The sequence below is a fragment of the Odocoileus virginianus genome, chromosome 7 (assembly GCF_023699985.2).
Source record: "Odocoileus virginianus isolate 20LAN1187 ecotype Illinois chromosome 7, Ovbor_1.2, whole genome shotgun sequence".
NCBI classification, from domain to species: Eukaryota; Metazoa; Chordata; class Mammalia; order Artiodactyla; family Cervidae; genus Odocoileus; species Odocoileus virginianus.
In genome coordinates, this window is record NC_069680.1 from 4,651,229 (window position 1) to 4,676,751 (window position 25,523).

Below are 25,523 nucleotides of genomic sequence, written 5' to 3' on the forward strand. Positions count from 1 at the left end.
AGCAAGAGCAAACACTCAGGATTTCCCCATGATCTTCCCAGTTCTGGCATTCTAGGATTTATTAACTAGCCAAGCTGTCCCTCTAGTGTTCTTTTATGTACTTTGTGTTTGTCATTCAGTCATTTAGATGTTTATTGAGCACCTGCTATGCATTGGGTACAGAGTAGGCCCTCAGGACTATTAGGTAGCAGTCCTGGGAGTCAGTGAAAGCAAAAGCAGACTCTGCTCTCATAGGGCCTTCAGTCCAGTGGTGGAAACTGAAAAACTGTATCTGTGAAGAGCACCATAATGGAGAGATCAGCAATTTAATAAGGAGGGCTTATAAGTGTCATTCAGTCCTTTGGGGCTCTTAGAACAAAACACATAGAATGAGGAGCTTATAAACAACAGAAATTTATTTCTTACATGTTTCAGAGGCTGGGGAGTCCAATATCAAGACACCAACAGGATTAGTTTCTGTTGAGGGCCCCCTCCTTGTTCATAGATGACTGTCTTCTCACTGGGTCTGCACACTACAGGAGGGCAAGGGAGCTTGCTGGAGTCCCTCTCATAAGGGCACCAATTGCCGCCCAAAGGCCCCACCTCCAGATAGTATCATGTGGGGATTAGATTTCAACATATGAATTTGGAGGGGTGCACAGACATTCAGTCTACAGCATGAGGGATTTAACCTAGTGAGGAAGTGACCTGAAGCCAAAAGCTGAACGTAAACTAGGAGAACAGAGAAGAGAAGAGTTCCAGGTGAAGGCAGCAGCGTAAGCAAAGCCCAGTGGAAGGAGGGAGCTGAGTGGGATGAGGAATGAAAGGAGGCCAATGTGACCTGAGCGTAGGAAGTAGGGCTGTGGCTGGGCAGGCAGACGGGTTGTGTCCAAGACGGGGCAGTGCAGGCTGTTGAGAAGTACTGGAATTAGATTTGTGTTTCAGAAACTTGTCTCCAGTTGCAAAAGTAACTGAATGACTTGTGCCCTACTCTGTCCCAGCTGGGTTCCTTTCATTCCATCTTCTTCTGTCTGCTTTTCTGACCTCAGTTACATGCTGCTTGGGGTGGTACTAGCAGAGTTTGTTTCCATTTTTTATGGCATATGCATTTCAGCTCTAAGGTATATGTGTGCAGTGTAGTGTGTGAATGTGCTATGACTGTATCATTTATTCATTCAATAAATATTAAGTTAGTGAATGCCCAAGAATCTGCCTGTCAAAGCAGGAGACGCCAAGAGATGCAGATTTGATCCCTGGGTTAGGAAGATCTCCTAGAGTAGGAAATGGCAACCCACTCCAGTATTCTTGCCTGGAAAATCCCATGGACAGAGGAGCCAGGTAGGCTACAGTCCATGGAATCACAAAGAGTCGGACACAACTGAAATACTGAACACGCACACTTGAGCCAGGTACCATTTGATTATCATTATGGGCAACCAATAAGCTGGGTGATAGCATGTCCTCATGTGTGATGTTGGTGTGTTGTGTCGTCATGTGTGGGTGCCTGTGTGTGAATGTGTTGGCTGTGTGCTTTTAATGATGGTTACTGCAGGTGGCTTTGTTACCCCATGACTATTGGTGTATGTCTCCCCTAGGTGTCCTTGTATGTGACTGTCATCATGGGTGTTGTGTGTCACTCAATATAACAACAGTGGGTGTGGTTGAGGGTGTGGATGTGTGGCTGTGCAGTGTGAATGTAGGACTGTCAGGGTATGCCAAGCATGCCTAGCCGGGTGAGGCTTGGTGTGTGATGTGTGTGTGTGTTGGTGGGGGCCATGGGAGACCCCCATCTCCCGCCGTAAATCTGGAGGAGAATGAGCTTCCCGGACTGTTGGAGGCATTCTTGGTGGCCCCCGGATGATTGATGCAGGAATGGAGCCTCCGCCTGGCGCGGCCCTGGGACGTTGGGGAGCTGGAGCCTCCCCCACTGGCTCTGGAGGGAGAGGGGTTATAGGGGCGACTAGGCGGCTCTGGGCTGGCCAGACGAGGCCAGATTAATAAAGAGGGACCCGGGGGAGGGAAGGCCAGGGTGGCGGCTGCGGCAGGAGGCAGCTGAGATGAAAGCGGCCCGACTGGTGAGCAGGCAGGTGGCCTCTCCCCTGCCCTGTCAGCACTTTTTAATGTCCCCCTGGTTAGAGTGTGCGGGGGGACTGGGGTGAAGGGAAACAGAGCTCACCTTTCCCAGGCCCTGGGGGAGGGGCTGGGGTTGCTTTTGGTGGGGTGGGAGGGAAGCCATCAGAGGTGTAACTGAGAGGAAGAGCCAGGCTCATGCCCTAAACGCTGTCCCCTAAACACCTTGGCTCAGACTATCCAGGGACGGCAAGGTTAGGAAGCAGCTGGAGAGACAGAAAACCAGAAAGGCGGGTAGAAGGGGGTGACCGTGTGTACAAATGTGGGCACAGCACATGCAGGTTACTGTCAGGTGGGAGTGTGTATGTGTGTGTTTGTGTGAGAAATTGAACCAGCTACATAAATGAGCGTGAGGCTGAGTTCAAAAGAACGTGTGAGCAAGACCAAGACCCTGTGTGTTTGTGTTTGTTCAGCTCTCTGCTGTTGGCAACTTAAATTTTTAAACAGGGCTCTCGTCCTGGCTTGGCCTGTTAGTATGTGGTTTTGGGAAGTTCGTTTAATCTCCCTGAGCTCATGCTCAACTGTAAGTCTCTCTATAAATGTTTGGGGTCATTGTTAATAATTGCACATGGGGTGTGCTGGGTGACTGTGTGTGAAGGTGTGGGTGTGTCCGGAGGCCTGAGTGTCATGGTGGGTATCGGCCATAGTGGGTGCGTGGGTGAGAGAACAAGTGTGTTAGTAAGTGTGAACTTTATTTGCAATGAACTGTTGTGGGAGGGAGTATACAGGTGTTTGAAATGTATTTGCTAATTGTAGTAAAATATCTGTGTAGGTCCAAGAGTGGTGAGTGTGTCTGTGTGTGACCATGAATGTGCGTGTTTAGGTATCTGCGTCATCCCATGTATCCATTGGCAGTAGGTGATTTTGTGTCTCGGGGTGTATCTGAGTTAGTTGTCCTGGCACCTGCAGTGAACGGGTGCCTCTTGGAGTGTACGGTGGCCGTGTGGGGGTGTGCGGGGATGGATTTGCGTGTCCGTGTGTCTCGGTGCGTGTCCCAATGCAAGTGTGGTTGAATGTGCCTTTGTCTCAGTCGCGTGAGTGTGGTGGCGGTATGTGGTGCCGTGGTGTGGCTGTGTGTGACAGTGTATGTGCGTGTGTGCGTGCGCGTGTGTGTTTGGTGAGCGGCTCTGCTGCCTTAAGCACCTTTCGAATACATTGGCCACAGCTCATTGAATCCTTTAACAATCTGACTCTGCTCTTCCTTCCCCGTTTTTTCTAATTCAGTTCCTCTTATTACAAAAATAAAAAATAAAGCGCTGCCCCTTTCCAGTGGCTGGCCCCGCGGAGCCCCTGCCTCGGGACCAGCCTCGTTTCACTCCATTTCGGAGAAAACGGGAAGTCGGTAGTTTTAAAAAATATTTTCTACTTTATTTGGGATTTAATGTTCTTACAGAATCCTGCTGCCTCCCTCTGTTCCTCCTCCCCACCCACCCCCAGCCCCACATGCAAGAGGCGTAATGGCCTGTTCAGCATATTAGGGGAGCCAAGTGTGCGCCCTTGTGTGTGTGTGTGTGTGTATACATACCCACACTCTTGGAGAAGAACATGCAGAGACCCACAGCAGACACACTTAGGAATACACAGCAGCTGAAATGTATACTCAGACATAAATTCAAACACTGTATCCTAATACTCAGACACCACACAAAGATAGAGACAGTCACACTCTGAAGGGAAACACAAAAGCAGGAGCACTGTCAGGGGAGTCTCGGTGGAGACATGAAGGGAACCAGACAGGTAGAGAGGGGAGGAAGGAAACATGTGCTCCCAGTGACAGATCAGAAGCAACTTTTACACCATAAATGAACATGAGTGGTTCAAGAGAACGAGAGGGTGTAGATCATCCCTGGGCCAGGTCTTGTTCCTTTTGTACCAGGGGATACTGATGGTCAAAAAGTGATAATTCAAGATGAAGACTAGATGTGGGGACAGAAGTAATTCTGTGCCACTTCCCTGTGTCCTGCTATCAGGGTCCCAGGGCAGTAAAATGCGTAACTGTATACTTGTGTGTGTGTGTGTGTAAGATGTGCTTTTGAACAGGACTAACTTAAGTGCCACATACATATTAGGCTCAACAAATGTTTGCAGAGGCTAGCAAGGCCTGGGTATGGCTGTGTTTGTCTTTAAATGTATATTTGAGAACCTGTGTCTACACACAATGGGAGCATCCATTATGGTGTATAAGCCTGTGTAAGTGTGGCTGTGTATGGCCGTGTCTACACATAGACTGTAAGCCCTGTAGGGGCAAGACCAAGTATCCTCTCTGTAGCTCCATCACCTAAGAAAGGGCCTGGCACATAGTAGGTGCCCAATAAATATTCATTCAAGAACAAATGAATGAACAAAGTCACTCTGGAAGATCACATAGCTTAGGAAGGACCTGATCATCATGGGTAGAGACCATGAGCATCCCAGTCTCTGGGCAGGACCTGGGAAGAGGGAAGATGGTATACAGCATGAAGTGTGGAGGGTGGGAACTCAGGCAGGCTCTCCTTGCCTCTGTCTCTTTTGCTAGGAGATGTGGGCCCTGTGGTCAGTGCTTTGTCCAGAGTGATGAGTTTCAAGAGTTATTCTGGTGGTGAAAAAGAGAAATGAGCTATCCATTTTAAAAATATGGGACAGGTGAGGGAGAGAAGGGCAGAAGTGAACAGAAATTCAAGATGGATGGATGGACAGAGACAGATAGGCATACTGAGTAAACACACGAACTCATTAATAGATTTATTTATAGACAGACCAAAAGACAAATAGAGACACAGATAAACAGGTGTACAGATAGACACACAGGCTGACATGGATAGGCAGGCAGTCTCCAGGAGTGACTGACAGATCAACAGACAGGCAGACCAATCGATACACAGCTAGATGGACAGGTGATTGCACAGAGAAGATGGATATATAGCTCACCATATAGAATGGGCCTCCCCAATAGCCATGCCCCATATTCCATCCTCCCTCCTTCCTAGTGGAACCCACTCTTTTGTTTGGTGCTTGGAGACCAAGTGCTTTGGGGAAGGTTGAATCTCTCCCTTGCCCCAGAGGTGACTCTTAATTGGTCCAGGAAACTCGTGATAATTCTATTCCCCTTGCTGGAGATTGATTAAGAAATGGATATATGATACAAGTCTGACCACTGAAATGTGGGAGGAAGTCTGTTAAGGAAACTTTGGGGAAATTTTACCTCAAACTTATACAAAGACCCACAGAAGAGATATGCCCTCTTCTCTCCTGGATTTTGGACTTTGCTGTGTGAAGATGTAATGTGTTGAGTTGCTGCAGCCTTTTTGAAACCCTGAGGCTTCTCCTGAGTCAAAAGCCGATGTGCCAGAGATGGCGGAGGATAGCTGTGAAAATCTGGGTGCCAGACGATGCCCCCAGAGACACATTAACCAATTTAGGAATCTCCCTGCCCCCAAACTTCTTGTTATCTGAGATAATATATTTCTTTAATCATCTAAGCCACTTTTGGTAGGGCCATCTGTCACTTGCAGCCCAAAGCATCCTAATTGCTAAACAAATCAACTGACAAATTGGCAGACAAATAGTTAGATCAAAAACAGGCAGAAAAACAAAGGGGCAGATGGACAAAAGACAGACAGGTAGTCAAACCTCAGGCATGTAGATATATGGCTAGTTAGACAAATTTAAAAGCAAAAAGAAATGGGTACATGAATGGATGGATAGACGGAGATGGACAGAGAAACAAACTGGGCAGCAGACAGTTGGAAATACAATCAGACTCTGACCCTCATGTTTATGTTTATCACTTGTTAGATACTTCCTTGTTCCTAAAACTATGTAATTTTCTTTTTTTGGGAGAAATTCTCTCTGTCCCTCTACCCTGTCCTGCCCACTCTCTCCCTCTCCCCTACCTTCTCTCCTATCTCTGCCCTCTGTCTCTCTTTTTCTCCCTCTCTCTCTCTTTTCTTTTCTTCTCCTTTCCTTTTCCCCATGTCCTCCCCCTCTGCTTTCTCCTCATGCCTCATGTGCCTCCCCTTGTATACGTGCACACTGACCTCCAACTAGGTTGATATCATCATCAAGAAATTCTTCCACCATGTCTTGTGCTTTCTTCTCTGCTCTGGTCAGAGTCCAGGCTCCTGCAGGCTCTTGGTTCATCCCCTTGACCTTTCATATTCTCAGTTCCACTTTTAACAAAGAGGCCCTAGTATGTTTTTTGGGTTATGGCCCTTGATGTGTTCCCTCAACCTTGCTCGTTATCTGCCCAGACACTGACCCTTCCTTTCTCCCCTCCTCCACTGCCCTTGCTCCTCCTCTTTCTTCTCAACATCAACAAGCTTTCTTGAGAGCCTACTGTGTGTAGAGTGTGTTCCTTCCACCCTTAGGGCAGAGATCTAGAGCCTGACTGCCTGGGTTGTAATTCTGGCTCCACCTCTTCCTAGCTGTGTGACCTCAAGCAAATTTCTTAGCTTCTCTGAGCCACATTTCCCCATCTACAAGATGAGATTAATAATGGTATTAACACCTGCTTCACAGGACTGTTGAGAGGATTGATTTGATATGAGAAGGGTGCTTAGAACAGTCCCTGACATACCAGTTCAGTTCAGTTCAGTCACTCAGTCGTGTCCGACTCTTTGCAACCCTATGAATCGCAGCACGCCAGGCCTCCCTGTCCATCACCAACTCCTGGAGTCTATCCAAACCCATGTCCATCGAGTCGGTGATGCCATCCAGCCATCTCATCCTCTGTTGTCCCCTTCTTCTCCTGCCCCCAATCCCTCCCATCATCAGCGTCTTTTCCAATGAGTCAACTCTTTGCATCAGGTGGCCAAAGTATTAGAGTTTCAGCTTCAACATCAGTCCTTCCAATGAACACCCAGGACTGATCTCCTTTAGGATGGACTGGTTGGATCTCCCTGCAGTCCAAGGGACTCTCAAGAGCCTTCTCCAATACCACAGTTCAAAAGCATCAATTTTTCGGTGCTCAGCTTACTTCACTGTCCAATTCTCACATCCATACATGACCACTGGAAAAACCATAGCCTTGACTAGACGGACCTCTGTTGGCAAAGTAATGTCTCTGCTTTTTAATATGCTATCCAGGTTGGTCATAACTTTCCTTCCAAGGAGTAAGTGTATTTTAATTTCATGGCTGCAATCACCATCTGCAGTGATTTTGGAGCCCCAAAAAATAAAGTCTGACATTGCTTCCACTGTTTCTCCATCTATTTCCCATAAAATGATGGGACCAGATGCCATGATCTTCATTTTCTGAATCTTGAGCTTTAAGCCAACTTTTTCACTCTCCTTTTTCACTTTCATCAAGAGGCTTTTTAGTTCTTCTTCACTTTCTGCCATAAGGGTGGTGTCATCTGCATATCTGAGGTTATTGATATTTCTCCCAGCAATCTTGATTCCAGCTTGTGCTTCTTCCAGCACAGCATTTCTCATGATGTACTCTGCATGTAAGTTAAATAAGCAGGGTGACAATATACAGCCTTGACATACTCCATTTCCTATTTGGAACCCTGACATATAGTCAATACTATAAAAGTGAGAGTTCTGCTTCTCACTTTATTATGCTCTGACTCTAGGAATTCAGAATTCTCAAGTATAGAGGAAGATAATTATCAGCCTCAGTATGCTGAGGGTCTTATATGTGGAGTCTCAATTAAAACAAACAAAAACAAACCTTGTGATATGGAACTGTCACCACACGTGTTTCCTGAACAAGGTGATGAGGTGTTAGGTAACTGATGTGACTTGCAAGAGGCCTCATCACCCGTACGGGGAAGATTCAGGAGTTGAACTCAGATTTAGTTGATTCAAAAGCTGTGCCTTTTCCAAGACACTGTGATGTTTCTTTAATTTGTGGATCAAGAGTTTAGGATTTGGAGTTAGCAATTCAAGGATATGAGGTATCGGGATGCTGGTGTTTTGGGTGTCCTCGTTACCTTGACTGAGAAATATGAATAGCTTGTTTTCAGAGTGCTTAGAGTGTGTGACATGGGATTGCAGCCTCCCTGCCATAAATCCCCACCCTCTGCCTTCTGAAATCAATGCTGGCCTCACAGTATGATTTGGGGGTTCCCAGTGGGTGAGGGTCAGGTGAGTATTGGAAGACAGCAAGAGTCACCAAATTAATGCCTTGCCTGAGGTCAGGAAATCCAGGTCCACCTGGAGATGAATTATCTGGTTAAGAAACCATGACCAAGGGATGGGATGGGGAGGGAGTTGAGGGGGGTTCAGGATGGGGAACACATGTAAATCCATGGCTGATTCATGTCAATGTATGGCAAAAACCACTACAATATTGTAAAGTAATTAGCCTCCAACTAATAAAAATAAATGAAAAAAAAATAAATAAAAAAAGAAGCCATGACCAGGTAGATCAATGGAGACAGGGTTTTGCCACTTATTGCCCTGCATTTAAAGAGCTGCACTGCTGGGGTTCATGAGGACTGTTGCCTTTCTCCAGTAGTGCACTCACCCTGGACCACTGAGTCCTTAGGGAGCCTAACTGGGAGACGTAAGAACTGAGGGCTTCCACAGGAAGCAGATTCGGAGATAGAGATTAATACACAGAGTGTTATCAGGAAGCTCTTGGGGTCAAAACCTTTGGAGGGAGAGGAAGGAAGCAGGACTGGGCAGAGGCCAACCCTTTGGGCCCCTCTGGGAATAGAATGGCCCTTGAACTTTTCCCCAAGTTGGGGCCAGATTTTCTACCCTTTTCTACCTTTTCTACTCTTGGGTCATGGAATACAAGTAGTCCCGGAAGTGGGTGTGACCTCAGGCTGGGCAGCTCTCCTCACCTGAGGCCATTCCCCCATGGTAACAGAAAGCTGAGGACTGTCCGCAAGCACTCCCAGCAACTGGGGTAAGTCCTTCACTGAAAGGGATCGGGCAGCACATTATAGTGTTTGCTAAGTCACCTCCCTGAGCTGGGCAGGACAGGGCACTCACACAATGAAGGAAGGCTTCTGTGTATGAGACAGTTCCTGGGCTTTGAGAAGTGTAAGTAGGCAAAAAAAAAAAAAAAAAAAGAAGGGGAACATGTAGGCAAAGGGGAGTTTCTAGTTGAAAGAACAGCATGTACTGAAACCCAAAGACAAAGTTGACGTAGGAGAGGTAGGCAGGACTCAGATCTGAAGCTCTGCACTGCTGTGGTAAAGAATTTGAGTTTTGAGGACTTCTCTAATTGTCCAATGGTTAAGATTCCACGCTTCCAATGCAGAGGCACAAGTTCGATCTTTGGTCAGGGAACTAAGATCCCACATGCCGTGCAGTACAAGTGGTGGTGGAGGGCAGGGGGATGAATTTGAGTTTGAGTATTAAGGAGGTGGGGGGGCCTTTAAGGATTTTAGGACAGTGTGGGGCATAATTAAAATTCGCACTTTAGAATAATCTTGACATGCCACTTGCTAGCTATGTTCCTAAAAAGTGACCTAATCTCTCTGTGCCTCAATTCCCTCCTCTGTAGAAGGGGGACAATGGTAGTGCCTGCCTCTTAGAGTTATTGTACGAATGTAGTGAGATAGTATGGATAGAACTGGGATGTGGCAACCCTTGGTGAAGATTAGCTGTTGTTATTAGCTATTACAGGCTAGATTGGGATGGGCAGAGACCCGGAGAAAGAGCAATGAAGATGGCCGCGGAGGGAACTGTGATGGAACTTGGGAGTGAGACAGAAAAGATCTCAGAGAAGCAGAAGAAAGAAAGAGATGCTGATGTCGGGAAAGCCAAGGGAGGAGAGAGACCCCCAAGGAACAGCCAACACAGCTCATTATCACAGAGAAAACATCAACATTGAAAGTGGCAGAGTCTATGGAAGAGGGTAAGGGGTTCCTGGTGATGTACCCTGAGGAAAGCATATCATCAGAGTGGTGGTTGGAAGGTAAGTTGTGGTAGTTTGAAGAGTAAAGATGAAGCTGAGGGTTGTATATCTCTGAATGAACAGATATATGGATGGAGAGATTCACCAAGGTCCATGCTGAGGCTGTCCAAATACAGTCTTTCCAGATGACCTCTGCTTGTGCCCTCCTCTCATCTGTATCTGTCATAGTTACCTCTATTCCTTCCTATGTGTCTACTGGACCAGAAGCGCCTTCAAGCTGGGATCCTCATCCATGTTTGGGTCCTTCTCTGTACCAGATGGATGGTACTGACTGGAGGGGCAGGGAATCAGCAGCTCCTTCTTGAGGGAATGAACCATCTGAGGTGAGACCAGGAAGCAAGTTTCCTGGTTTGTAGACTGGTCAGTCAGCAGAGAAATAGTGAAATTATGTCCTGACGGAAGATGTGTGAGGGCAAGAGGGTTAGCTAAGTATATAGGGAGGCATGAATCAAGGGATTTAGGGAAAAATAAATACAACTGACCTTTGAGCAGAAATTCTTAGCCTTTTTAGATCCTAGATCCCTTGTGGGTACAATGTAAATAATGAACACTTGCCCCAAGAAGAACATGTGTCACACACTCACATTCAGTCTACATGTGATTTCAGGAGTTTCATACCCACTGAGGCTCATCTGTGAGCCTGTCTAGTGGTCCCATGGGTTTCAAGCCAAGAAGGTACTTCCAAATGAAGTCCTATGACCTGGGATATATCACTCACCCACTCTTGGCTTCAGTTTCTTTATCTGTAAGATGAGGAATCATGAGATGGAGGCCATAAAGAAATGAACAAATTTGCAAGTCATCTGAAGCAGGCATTTTATTATACAAACCACAAGTATTCTACCTGGTTAGTAGGTAGAATTATCTCCATTTTGAAAACAGGGAAATGGAGACTTGGTTCAAGAAACTTGACCAAACTGACACATGAGTAAGTGAAGGAGCTAGAGAATCTACCCAGATCTGTCCAACTCCAAATCCTGGGCTCTTCCCTGTAAACTGAGCTGCCTACCAGGGATAGTACTATTGATGTCTGTCTGCTCATCCCTGGCATGGTTAATGCACTGAAAATATGTGAAAACAATTTAGAAACTGGATAGCACTTTTGCAAATATAAGATACCACATTGGTATCCTCATTACTGATCATCCTGTATCTTAAAATCCCTTCCTTGGCATCTGTTAGTTCTTCCTCCAACCTCAGGCAGATTCTTCCTTGCTTCTGTCACCTGTTCTTTCTTTCCCTTCCACTTCCTGAGGGTAGGTTTCTTTAGTCCCTCTTGCTTTCTTTTCTTTACTTTCTAAATCCTTTCATCCTATAGCTTCAGCTGTGACCTCCAAGTAGGGAAGTGAAGTGAAAGTCACTCAGTCATGTCCAACTCTTTGTGACCCCATGGACTATACAGTTCATGGAATTCTCCAGGCCAGAATACTGCAGTGGGTAGCCTTTCCCTTCTCCAGGGGATCTTCCCAACTCAAGGATCGAACCCAGGTCTCCTGCATTGCAGGCAGATTCTTTACCAGCTGAGTCACAAGGGAAGCCCAAGAATACTGGAGTGGGTAGCCTATCCCTTCTCCAGCAGATCTTCCTGACCCAGGAATTGAACCGGGGTCTCTTTCATTGCAGGCAGATTCTTTACTAAGTGAGCTATGAGGGAAGGTGACTCTCAAGTCTATACTCCAGTCCAGAGCATTATTTCAAGCACTTGCTAGTAGTTTATTGCCTAAATTACGGGTCTCAGGCTTTGTTGTGCATTAGAATTGCCTAGAGTGTTAAAACACAGTTTGCTGGACCTATTCCCAGTTTCTGATTCAGTAGGCCTACAGAGGGCCTGAGAATATTTTTTACAGCATTATGCAAGGTATACTTGACATGCAACAAACCACACATATCTAAAGTGAACAAGTGGATAAGTTTTGATATTAGAGTACACTTGTGAAACCAGCACCACAATGAAGATAAACATATCTGTATCCCCCAAACTCCTTGTTTCCCTTTATAATCCCTCTTTTTCTCTCCTCAACCTCCACTTCCATCCCCAGGCAGCCGTTAACCTATTTGTGTCAGTATAGATGAGTTTGCATTGTTTAGATTTTTTTGTAAATGGAATCATTAAATATGTACTCTTTCTTGTTTCTGGCTTATTTCATTCAGCATAATTATTTGTTACATGTATTAATAGTTCATTCCTTTTTGTTACTGTTAGTCAATTGTATGAATATATAGCCGTTTGTTTCTCTGTTCACTAGTTTATAGACATTTGGTTTTCCAGTTTGGGGTTATTACAGATAAAGCTGCTGAGTACATTTCTGTAAAAATCTTTGTGATTTTATTTCTCTTGGAAGTGAAGTGAGTCATGTGGTGAGAGTATGTTAGCTCTTTTAGGAAGGAACTGCTAGACTTTTTCAAGTTGGTTGCACCATATTACACAGCCATCAACAGTGTATGAGAGTTCCAATCATTCCACATCTTTACAAATGTCTGGTATGATCAGTCTTTTTAATCTTAATCATTCGAGTGGGTATGTAGTGGTATCTCATTGTGGTTTTAATTTGTATTTCCTTAATAACTAATGATGTTGAGCAGCTTTTCAGGTTCTTATATTTTCATCCATTTATCTTCTTGGGTTAAATATCTGTTCATATCTTTTGCTTATTTAAAAAATTGCATTGTTGTCTTCTTACTATTGAGACATGAAAGTTCTTTATATTTTCTAGAACACATGTGCTTTGTTAGATGTGTTTTACAAATAACTTCTCTCAGTATATATATGTCTTACATTTTCATTATTTAAACAATATCTTTTGAAGAGCAAACATTCTTAATTTGATAAAGTTTAATTTATTGATTTTTTTATTATTTGCACTTTTCCGGACATATTTAAGATGTCCTTGCCAAATCCAGAGTCATTAAGATTTTCTTCTACATTTTCTTATAGAAATTTAACGATTTTAGCTCTTACTAGATATATTATTCTTTTCAGGTTAACTTTTATATGTGGTGTGAGGTAAGGGTCAAGCTTAATTTTATGTGTGTCTGTGTGGCTCTGTGTGTGTGTGTGTCTGTGCGTGTGTGGCTACCCAACTATTCCAGCATCTTTTGTTGAAAAGATTCTCCTTTCCCCATTGAATTGCCTTGGTACTTTTGTCAAAAATCGATTGAGCATTTATTTCTGAACTTTATTCTGCTCCATTGATCTGTTTGTCTGTCTCTATACTAGTACCACTCTGTCTTGCTATATCTTACTAAGTCTTGAAATTCATTAATGTAAGCCTTCCAACTTTGTTCTTTTTCAGAGTTGTTTTGGCCAATAAAAAAACACACTATTTTTTCTAAAGATTTCTGTTTCCTTGCTCATCTCATGCTCTTTCTCTTTGTCTACCTATTTGAAGTCTAGCTCTGATGTGCCATCCTCCACGAATCCTCCTCCCTGATTCTTCCATCCAAATGTGATTTCTCTCTCTTCTGAACTTCAGAGTATTCTAATTGTATCCTTCTTGGCAGTTAGAGTTTACCTCAAATTATTACTCAGATGCCTATCCTGCTAGATCATGAGCTCCCCTTATGGTGCCAAGCACAGGGTTATTGTTCAACAAAGATTTGCTGAAAGAATTCATGAATAAAGGAATGAGTAAGTGAAAACAAGGAATAAACATTATTTTCTCTCCTCGTCCTGTGCGGCATCCATCCAGATCCCTTCACAAGGTTTAAAAGATCCCCACAGTTGATCAAGGAGGAGAGAAAGGCAGTGAGCACAAAGGGAGCCAAAGGACCTCCTCTGTCTGGAGAGGACCAGACTGAGGGAGTATAATTACACTTGGCCCAGCCTGCCTTTGTAACAATGACAACAACACCGACTAATATTTACTAAGTACTTGCTATATGCTGACACCATGCAAAGTGATGTACATGCACTGTTTCATTTAATTTAATCCACCAACAACCTATGAGATTGGTACTAATCTATCCCATATTTTATAAGTGAGGAGACTGAGGTTCGGAGAGGTTTACTCACCTACCCAGGGGCACAGAGCTTGGAAGTGGCAGAGCTGAAACTGGGACCCAGTCCTATCGGATTCCAAACCATGTTCCTAGCTATGTGCCAGACTAAATAAAAAATGGCTATCTATTCCCCTAAGTGGTGAGGTCCTGATACATAAGAGCCATAATTTACATACTTCTGCCACACCGCAGTGACTATATAGTCCTGAAGTCTCTGCCAATGGATGAGTATTAAGATTATCAAAGAGAAGTTTCTATCCTAGGATGGCAGAGTAGACATACTTTCCCCAGTTTCTTCCATTCTTCCAACTAAAACTCCTAGACATAATACATAGAGCAAACATCAGAAAACTCTGAAAAGTAGAAATAAGAAGGCAGATCAGCTAGGGAACTTGAAACCTGAGGAACAACATGATGGTTAGTTCCCTGAGTTTTCTTTTTGTCTCACCTCATATATCCCAGACCTAGAGCTAAAGAGGGCAGTGACCCAGAAATACTAATAAGTACAGGTTTTCTTTTTTAAGTTCCAATGAAAGCTTGCTCTCTTTAGTCAAAGAACTAGGAAAATGACAGCTTAGGAAGGCAACTTATAGACAAAAACTGCTCAACTCCAGCCAAATGCCACAGAAAAACCTAAGATCCGCCTCTCACCTATTCCAGCAAGGGCAGTTGCTGAGTCTATACCTCTACCTTCACTAGTCCATAAGGTGGCATCCCAACCCTCTGCAGGATGGTGTCAGAGGAGGCTAAGAAGGGAGCCTGGAAGTTCATACTGGCCGGTGGTACCAAGCTCCCCATCTCCACTGCACAGTATCAGTGGAGACCACATGAGGAGCCTGGGCTTTCATCCATACCCAGCAGCAATAAAGCAACACTTCTCCTCCACACTGGGGTGGTATCAGAGGAGGCTTACTGAGAGCTAGAACTTTCATGCCTCCATGATGTCAATGGAAGCCATGTGCGTAGCAGTAGCAAAGTACCCCCTTGCATCCAGGGATGTATCAGAAGAGGCTTCGTGAAGAGCTGGAACGTTCACCTCCATCCAGCAGTAATCAGATCAGAAGCAAAGTGGAGAACCTGAACTTCTACTCCACCTTGCAGTTACAAAACAGTGTTCTCCCCCTTCTTCAGCTGGAGAAGTGTCAGAGGAAGACAGCAAAAACATAAGATTTAAATAAAAGCAAGAGTCTTATAATACCCAAAGTGTTAAAGTTTGGATAAAAACAAATCACTGATAATACCACAAACAAGGAAGATGCCAAACTGAATGAAAGAAAAGACATTAAATAGATGCCAACACTGAGATGACAAAAATGTTAGAATTATTAACAAAAAGTTTAAAGCAACCATCACAAGAATGTCTCAATGAACAATTATGAACATACTTGAAACAAAGGAAAAAATAGAAAATTTAAGCCAGAGTATAGAAAGTCTTAGCAAATAAATAGAAAATATAAAGAACCAAACAAATTTTAGACCTCAATGGATGGGCTCAAAAGCAGAATGGAGAGCAAAGGAATGAATCAGTGAACTGGAAGATAGACAATTAGAAATTACCCAATCTGAACAACATAGAGAAAAAAACACTGAAAACAGACTGCAGAACTATAACAAAAGGTCTAATATATTTGTCACTGGAGCCCCAGAAGGAGGAAAGAAGGAGAGCAGGGCTGGAAAAGTACTCAAAGATGGCCAAAACTCCCAGAAATTCAGCAAAAGGTACAAACCCACAGATTCAAGAAGTTGGTACATTCCAAACAGGATAAACCTAAAGAAACCCACTGCAAGACATATCATAGTCAAACTTCTAAACACTGATGACAAAACTCTTGAAAAAAGTGAGAGAAATGACACTTTACCTATAGAGGAAAACCAGTTCAAATGCAGTGGATTTTTCCTCAGAAACCATATAGATGAGAAAGAAGTAGTACAACATTTTTTCAAGTGCTGAAAGAAAAGAACTGTCAACCTAGAATATACAGTGAAAATATCCTTTAGAAATGAAGGGGGAATCAAGATATTTTCAGATGAAGGAAAATGAAGATAATGTGTCACTAGCAGACTTATCCTAAAAGAATGGCTAAAGAAAATTCTCAAAAAGAAAGAAATTGATAAAAGAAGGAATCTTGGAACATCAAGAAGGAAGAATGTACTAAGTAAAAATATGGGTAAATATAATAGACTTTCCTCCTACTCTTGAGTTTTCTAAAATGTGTTTGTTGAAGCAAAAATTATAACTGTTTGATGTATGTAAAGGATGTATTTAAGCCAATGATATTATAAATGAGAGAGGATAAAAGAATGTAAAATGAGGTAAAGTTTCTATAGTTCATTCGAGCTGGGTAAAATGATGACACCAGTAGACTGTGATGTTTTGCAAATATAATGTAATACCTACAGAGACAAGTGTTTTCTTAAGCTATGCAAAGAAATACCCTCAAAAACATAATAGGAAAATAAAAGCAGAATTCAAAAAAAAATGCTCAAGTAAACCACAGAAAGGCAGGGAGATGAAAACAGAAAAAAAAAGAATACACACAAAATCCTCAGAAAATAAAAAGGCAGAACCTAATATATCAATAATTACATTAGATATAAATGGTATAAATATACAAATTAAAAGATTGACAGAATGATTAAAAATCTTAACTATATGCTGTCTACAAGGAGCTCACTTCAAACATATCTCCTATATATAAAGGCAAATTGAAAGCAAAAGGATGGAAAAGATCATACAACATTATCATAAAATATTAAAACATTAATCAAAAAAGCAGGACTTCATATGTATATCAGTCCATATGCTATGTTAATATCAAATAAAGTAGACTTTAGAGCAAATAAAATTACCAGAGACAGGGGTGTAATATAGTGATAAAAGGGTTACTCCGTCAGGAAAATGTACAATCCTAAGTGTGTATGTGCCAAGCAACAGAGCTGCAAGATACGTTAAGGCAAAAATTGATAGAACTAAAAGGAAAAAGACAAATGTAAAATTACAGTTGAAAATGTAAACATCCCCTCTCAATAACTGATCAAACAACTAGAAAGAAAATCAGACCTCAACACCAGCATCAACCAAAAGAATCCAACTGACATTTACAGAACACTCTGTCCAGCAACAGCAGAATACACCTTATTTTCAAGTGTATGTGGGACATACACCAAGATAGACCACATCCTGGGCCATAAAGCTAACCTCAACAAACTTAAAGGAATTGAAATCATTTATGGTGTGTCCATTGACCACAGATAAAATTTTTTATAAACAGAACTGATGATAACATAAATATAACAAGAAACTCTTCACTTAGAAATAAAACAACACATTCGTATATAATCCATTGGTCAAAGAAGACATCTCGAAGGAAACTTTAAAGATACATCGAACTGAATGAACATGAAAATACAATAAATCAAAATGTATGGGCCACAGCTAAAGTAGTGCTGGCAGGAAAATTTATACACTGAAGTCATGCATTAGAAAAGAAGAAAAGTCTCAAATCAGTTTTACAAGCTCTCACTTCAAGAATCTAGAGAAAGAAAAACAAGATAAACATAAGACAAACAGGAGAAGGAAATAAGAGCAGAGGTTAATGAAATTGTAAACAGTAAAACTGAGAAAATCAATGAAACAAAGGTCTAGTTCTTTGAAAAGATCAACAAAGCTGACAAACTTTTAGCAAAATCAACAAAGAAAAAAAGACAAATCACCAGTATAAGGAATGAACAGGAGATACCACTACAGACCCTGTAGACATCAAATGTATGAGGGAGTAGTATGAACAATTCTTAAACACAATGAAAAACACAAGCTGCCACAATTCATCCAATATGAAACAGATCATTTTAATAGCATTCTAACTATTGAGGAAATTGAATTAATAATTTTAAAACTCTTGTAAAGGAGATCTCCAGGCCCAGGCAGTTTTACTATGGAATTCTACCAAACGTTTAAAGAAGAATGTAGTGCTACACAATCTCTTCTAGAAAACAGAAGAGGGAGGAACACTTCCCAATTAATTTTATGAAGCTAATATTACCTGGATATCACCAACAAAGACTGTATCCAAAAAAGAGAAAACTACAAACCAATATCCCTCATGAGTATGTGCAAAAATCCTCAACAAAATACTAACAAAGTGAAGTGAAGTGAAGTGAAAGTGAACTTGCTCAGTCGTGTCCAACTCTTTGCGACCCCATGTACTATAGCCTACCAGGTTCCTCCGTCCGTGGGATTTTCGAGGTAAGAATACTGGAGTGGGTTGCCATTTCCTTCTCCAGGAGATCTTCCCAACCCAGGGATTGAACCCAGGTCTCCCGCATTGTAGGCAGATGCTTTACCATCTAAGCCACCAGGGAAGTCTAACAAAGTAAATCCAGCAATATATAAAAAGAATTATATGACAAGCAATTGGAGTTTATTCCAGTCAAGAAAGTCTGGTTCAATATTTTAAAATCAGTCAATGTATTCTATCCTATGTACAGGCTAAAGAAGAACAATCACATAGACATATTAGTTGATAAAGAAAAGTCATTTGATAAAATTCAATACACAGTTATGATAAAAAAAAAAGAAACTCCCTGAAAAATAGGAATAGAGGGGAACTTCCTCAATTTGATAAAGAGCATCCATTAAAGTCCTAGTGCTAACGTTATTTTTAATGGTGATAGATTGAATGTTTTCCCCCTAAGACCAGGAGCAAAACGAGGATATCCACTCTCCCCTCCAATTTAACATGTTCCTTAAACTTCTAGCCAGGATGATAAGGCAAGAGAAGAAAAGAAAAGCTGTATTGATGAGAAAGGAAGACATTATGTCTACTTAAGGAATCCCAAGAATATTTTTTAAAAATTTAAAATATCCTAGAATTAATGAGTAAATTTAGCAAGGTTGCAGGATACAAGATAAATATATAAAACTCATTTTTAAAAATATACTAGCAATGAACATATGGACACAAATTTAAAATATTTATATAATTGCTCAAAAATAAGTGAAATGTTGTTAAGTCGCTAAGTCGTGTCCTACTCTTTGAAACCCCATGGACTACAGTACACCAGGCTTCCCTGTCCTTCACTATCTCCCAGAGTTTGCTCAGATTCATTGAGTTAGTGATGCTATCTAACCATCTCATTCTCTGCTACCCTCTTCTCCTTTTGCCTTCACTCTTTCCCAGCATCAGGGTCTTTTCCAGTGAGTTGGCTCTTTGCATCAGGTGGCCAAAATACTGGAGCTTCAGTTTCAGTATTAGTCCTTCTAATGAATATTCAGGGTTGATTCCCCTTAGGATTAACTGGTTTGATCTCCCTGCAGTCCAAGGGACTCTCAAGAGTGTTGTCCAGCACCACAGTTTGAAAGCATTTAGCTAAAATAACATGCGCAGGATTTGTATGTTTGTATTTCTTTCTTTGAGAGGGTCTTTTTAAAAATTGAAAAGATGTATCATATTCACAAATTGGAAGATTTAATATACTACAAATGTCCATTCTTCTCAAACTGATATACAGGTTTAACACAATTCTTATGAAAATCCCAGGAAGATTTTTTAATAAATATAAACAAATTATTCCAAAATTTGTTTGTAAAAAAGCTGAGGAACTAGAATAATTAAAACATTATTAAAAAGAATAAATTTATTTATTTTAATAAATTTAAAGGAGGAATTTGTCTGTACAGTTTCCAGTTCTATTATATAGCTACAATAACAAAGATTGTAAGGTATTTGTAGAGGTATAGACACAGATCCTGGAGAAGACAATGGCACCCCACTCCAGTGCTCTTGCCTGGAAAATCCCATGGATGGAGGGGCCTGGTGGGCTGCAGTCCATGGGGTCTCGAAGAGTCGGACACGATGGAGCAACTTCACTTTCACTTTTCACTTTCATGCATTGGAGAAGGAAATGGCAGCCCACTCCAGTGTTCTTGCCTGGAGTATCCCAGGGATGGGGGAGCCTGGTGGGCTGCCGTCTATGGGGTCGCACAGAGTCGGACACGACTGAAGTGACTTAGCAGCAGCAGCAGCAGGTACAAATCATGGAACTGAGTAAACAATCCAGAAATAAACCACACAGTTGTGTCCAACTGATTTTTGACAAAGGTACAAAAGCAATCCAATGGAGGAAAGATTGTTCTCTTAACAAATGGTGCTACAGCAAGTGGAAAGGCATAGGCTTGAAAAAAGAAGAACCGCCTTAACCTAAGTCTCACACCTTATAGAAAGGTGAACTCAAAATGAAGCACATATTCAAATGTAAAATTAAAATATGTAGGAAAAAACAAAGTTGTCAGGATCTCAATAGGCAAAGAGCTTTTAGACTGAACACCAAAAGCGTGATCCATATAAGGAAAAATTGATAAACTGAACCTCATAAAAATTTAGAACTTTAGCTCTGTTAAAGACTGTTAAGAGAATGCAAACACAAGCTACAGACTGTGATAAAATATTTGCAAATCATATATCCAACAAATGATAGGTATATGAAATATATAAGAAACTCAAATTCTTGACATTAAAAAAAAAGTCAAGCAATCCAATAGAAATGGACTTAAGACCTGAAGAGAGATATTTCTCCAAAGAGGATATACATACAGCAAATAATTATATGGAAAGATATTCAAGGTAATACAAAAACAAACGCAAAACCAAACCACAATGAGAGATTATACACCTTTCAAAATGGCTTAAGATTAAAAAAAAAAAGTGACACTGCCAAATGCTGGCAAGGATGCAGAAAAATGATCACTCATACATTGCTAGTGGGAATGTATTATATAGTCACTCTGGAGATGTGTTTGGCAGTTTCTTAAAATTATCTATCTATCATATGACCCTGCAACTGTAATCCTAGGCGTTTATCCTAAAGAAATGATAATAATTTATGTCTACACAAAACCTGTACACAATTGTCCGTAACAGCTTTATTCATAATAACCAAAACCAACCCAATTGTCTTTCAATAAGTGAATGTTCTTCTGTGGGGAAATAAATTGTGGTACATTCACACTGTAGAATGCTGCTGCTGCTGCTGCTAGGTCGCCTCAGTCGTGTCCAACTCTGTGCGACCCCATAGACGGCAGCCCACCAGGCTCCACCGTCCCTGGGATTCTCCGGCAAGAACACTGGAGTGGGTTGCCATTTCCTTCTCCAATGCATGAAAGGGAAAAGTGAAAGTGAGGTCACTCAGTCGTATCCGACTCTTGGCGACCCCATGGACCGCAGCCTCCCAGGCTCCTCCATCCACGGGATTTTCCAGGCAAGAGTACTGGAGTGGGGTGCCACTCCACACTGTAGAGTACTACTCATCAATATAAAAAGGAATGAACTGCTGATACATAGCACAATCCAGATGACTCATCAGAAAAGTTTGCCAAGTTAAAAAAAATAAAAACCAATCTCCAAAGGTGATTTCACTTGTGTGAATATTATACAAGTGAAATTATGTGATTTCACTTGTATAATATTCTTGAACAAAATAGGAGAACAGAGTAGTGGTTGTAAGGGGTTAAGGAGGTAATGAGAGCTAGAGTGAAGTAAGTGTGGCTTAAAGGGCAAGATGAGAGATCTTTGTGATGAGTTTTCTGTACCTTTTCTTTATCAGTATCAATATCCTGATCGTGGGATACTATGCTACAGCTTTGTAAGGTATTACCATTTCAGTGAAACTGGGTAAAGAGTATTGTGTTATTTCTTACAACTGCATGTGAATTACCTCAAAATAAAAAGTTTAATTTTAAAAAATGATCAACGTGGGACTTCCCTGGTAGTCCAGTGGCTAAAGACTCTGGGTTCAATCCTTGGTCAGAGAACTAGATCCCACATGCCACAACTTAAGATCCCATATGCCCCAACAAAGACTGAAGATACCGTGTGGCACAACTAAGACCGGGGACAGCCAAATCAATAAACAAATAAAAATACATTTTTTAAAATGATCAAAGAAAGTCAGCAACTACTTTACACAAGCCCTTCGTAAACCTTACCCTGGAAGATAAGGCACAGCTGAAAACATATACAGAATCAAAGTAAGTCTAAATAAATGCCTGTATGGTAGGTCTGAAGTCATTCTCTGATCCTTGGGGTTCTTCCTTCATACCAGGGAGGACAGCCATGTTCCCTGTGACACTCTGTGGGACTCTGTCAATACGGGACCTGAAATTCAAGGAAGCATAGGGCAAAGCTGCAGGGCAAGTCTCTGGTTTTTATGTTGGAGGAAGATATGAAAGGAGTTGAGGGACAGATGTGAGGGAGGACAGAGCCAGCTCAGGAGCCACCCCCTCCTGGAATGCTCTGCACAGTTGCCCAAGTTAGGTATCCCCTTCCATCTGCTCCATTAACCTGCATCACAATTTACTATGATTAATAACTTACTTCTCTGTCTCCCCCTCCAGACCATACATTTCTTGAAGGCTGAGATCATTTCTTAGTTTGCCTCTGCATACGTTAAATGTTTTATTTTTGAGTTCAAACAAAGACTATTTACTCTGTAGTTTTTTTAGATGTATGGCTAAGACCTTTCCTTGTATATGGGTGTGCCAGCTAGCATTCCACCATCATCTTTCCTGCATGAGTTATACCCAGAATGTATTGACTGCCATTTTCAGTTTTGATTTCTTTCACATGGATTGGAAACTTTAAAAAAAAAGAGAGAAACAATCTGAATGCAGAGCCTTAGACTTTAAATAATTTTTCTTCTTTTTCAGTTGTGTCACCCATACCAAATTTGATAACAAAATTCTTTAGCAACTTGCCATTATGGAAACTTTCCAAACAGCAACATTAGTTTTTGTTTTTGTTTGAAGTTAATTTGGCTACATTGGCTCTTAGTTGCAGTATGTGAGATCTTGCTTGCATCATGTGGAATCCTCCACTGTGGCGCACAGACTCTCTGATTACAGTGCACAGGCTCCAGAGCACACAGACTTCAGTAGTTGTGGTACATGGGCTTAGTTGCTCCATGGCATGTGGGATCTTAGTTCTCCAACCAGGGATTGAATACACGTCCCCTGCATTATAAGGGGATCTTAACCACTGGACTGCCAGGGAAGTCCCAGCAACATTAGTTTTGCACTCATGTTTTAATGGCTTATGTAGTATTTATTTAAATTAGATAATAAGAATAATAGGCACAGCTGGCATAAATAGGCAGAGTTAAAAACAAATGACTCTTGGTAAACATGCAGTTCAACCCAATGGGGGGTCACAAGTGTACAGCTTCCTAGCCATGAAGGTTTGATGAGCCATGAATGTTAGTATGTTTTACAAAAGAATTGATGGTGTCACTTTAGCCAGTGAGCCAGGTAAGTGCAGGTTGAAGTTCCATTTTAATAATACCAGTAACTTAATAATCTTAGTAATAACTAAGACTTATCAAGTGCTTACTGTGCCAGGCATCATGTTAAATGCTTCTATACATATCTCAATTAATCCTACCTAAAGAAAGTACGATCCCCATTTTATAGGTAAAGATGTTGAAGCTCAATTAAGTGCAACAGCTCTATAAGTTCTCACAGCTTTTAGGTGGTCAAGTTGAGTTTCTGTCCAGTTCCAAAATCTGTGCTTTTATGTACTGCACTGTATTATTTCCGTGTGCTTGCATGCTCAGTTGCTCAGTTGTTTCTGACTCTTTGTGACTCCATGGACTGCAGTTCACCAGCTCCTCTGTCCATGGGATTCTCCAGGCAAGAATACTGGAGTGGATTGACATTTCCTCCTCCAGGGGATCTTCCCAACCTAGGGATTGAACTCGTGTCTCCTGTATTGGCAGGCAAATTCTTTACCACTGACCCACCTGGGAAGCCCATGTTATTTCCAGTATATATCTAATGGATGAAGGAATGAATGCAGGAAAGTATACAGAGAACAGGGTAAGGTTGGAAGTTGGGAGATATTTTTCTACAGTCACAAAAGTATCCCTCAAAGACCAACTGGTTCACCCTTGGCAGTTTCTTGAGGTAAGAGGGGTTCTGAAGAAGAGCGTTAGCTGTTCTTAGAGGACTAGGGAGAGGGGGAGACCCACCAAAGGTGCTAGAGGAGGCCTACATCTGGTGCTGGGAAATGTGGGGCACCTCTCTTTTATCTAGTCCAGACTTCTGACCACCATCACCAGTGGCCTCCCTTAAGTTCAGTTCTACCTTTTATTTCAACTGAATCTGCCTAGAATTTTAAAATCTTAATTACCAAATGAAGGGAAAATAGCAAAGCTAGACTCTCAATGCCTGGACTAGAAGCTGAATTTGGCTGCTGTAGCTTATGGGCCAAACACCTTCTTGTTTCTCACCTCAGCTCTGGGTGGATCAAGCATGATGGATTCAGGCTGGCACTATGGTCTGACCGAGGCTGGGTGTGTGTGTAGGGGGATGCTCAGTTCTTCCCCAGGCCTCCTTCTTAGCTGCTATCCCTAAGCATCTGTCCCCTGGCCAGCTGCAAACCTATGTACCTCAAAGCCACTGGTCTCCTAGAGACCTAGTCTCCTAGTGAGGAAGAAGAGTCAAGGTTTGGCTCATCCTTCTATTTCAGTCCCCTCTGTCTTCCTTCTCTCCAACCGTTGCCATTTCTTCTGCTTCTTGGGTGACTTATCCTTAGAAGAGGCTCTGCTCTACCTCCTAAGGCCCATTTCTCCCTGCCCTATTAAATCCCATTACCTAAAGCATTCCTACTGACTGAAGTTTAAGCTAGTTTTCTTCCTCACTCAGGTTCCTGACTGGTGCTTGGGTCTGGTGTCTCCTTTGCCTTGTTATTTAAAGAAGGCAGTGTGCTCGTTGTTGCCTCACTGTCTCCTGCTGGATCCCTCCCATGGTCTGGAGCAGATTGTTCACCTCCTGAAACTAATTCCTTCTGCCTGGAATGCCCTTCCCTCTTTTCTTACCTAGATACCTTTTAACTATCCTGTGGATCACAACTCAGATGTCACCTCTTGCAAGAAACTTCTCCAATACATCTATGCTGGGTGCCTTCCTTTCCTCTGTGTTGGGTGCCTTTTTAGCTTTCAAAACATCATACTGAAATTGACTTGTTATATGTCTCTTGCTCTAGGCTCTAATCCCTGAGAAGCTATGTCTTGTTCACTGCTGTAGTCCAAGCACCTAACAGCGTTTGTTATGAACTAGGTGCTCAGTAAATATTGTTTATTTAATGCATAGTTTGAAAGTCTAACCTACTACCCATTAACTTTCATCTGCTGTATAAGAATGGTTCTGTCTCTCTGACCATGGGTGGGACAGAATGACTCTCACCTCCTGACCCTAGTGAATGAGCAAGTGCAACTCATCTAGCTACTTACTTTCTCAATGGACTCATTGTTCCTGGGTTCTCAGAAACCTCCTGGCTTTCTATGTCTGAGGATCTTCCAATTAAAAAAAAAAAACCTGTATGTGGAAGTTGTATAAGTCAGGATAGATGCGTATGTGGCTGTAGCAGCCCCCCATTTCAGTAGTTTAAGACAAGGAAAGTTTATTTCTCACTCATACTATGTGTGCATCATGGTTGGGCTGGGGACTCAGCTTTGCACTGTTGTCTCTGAAGGACCCATGCATGATTTTAAGAAGCATTGTGGTTTA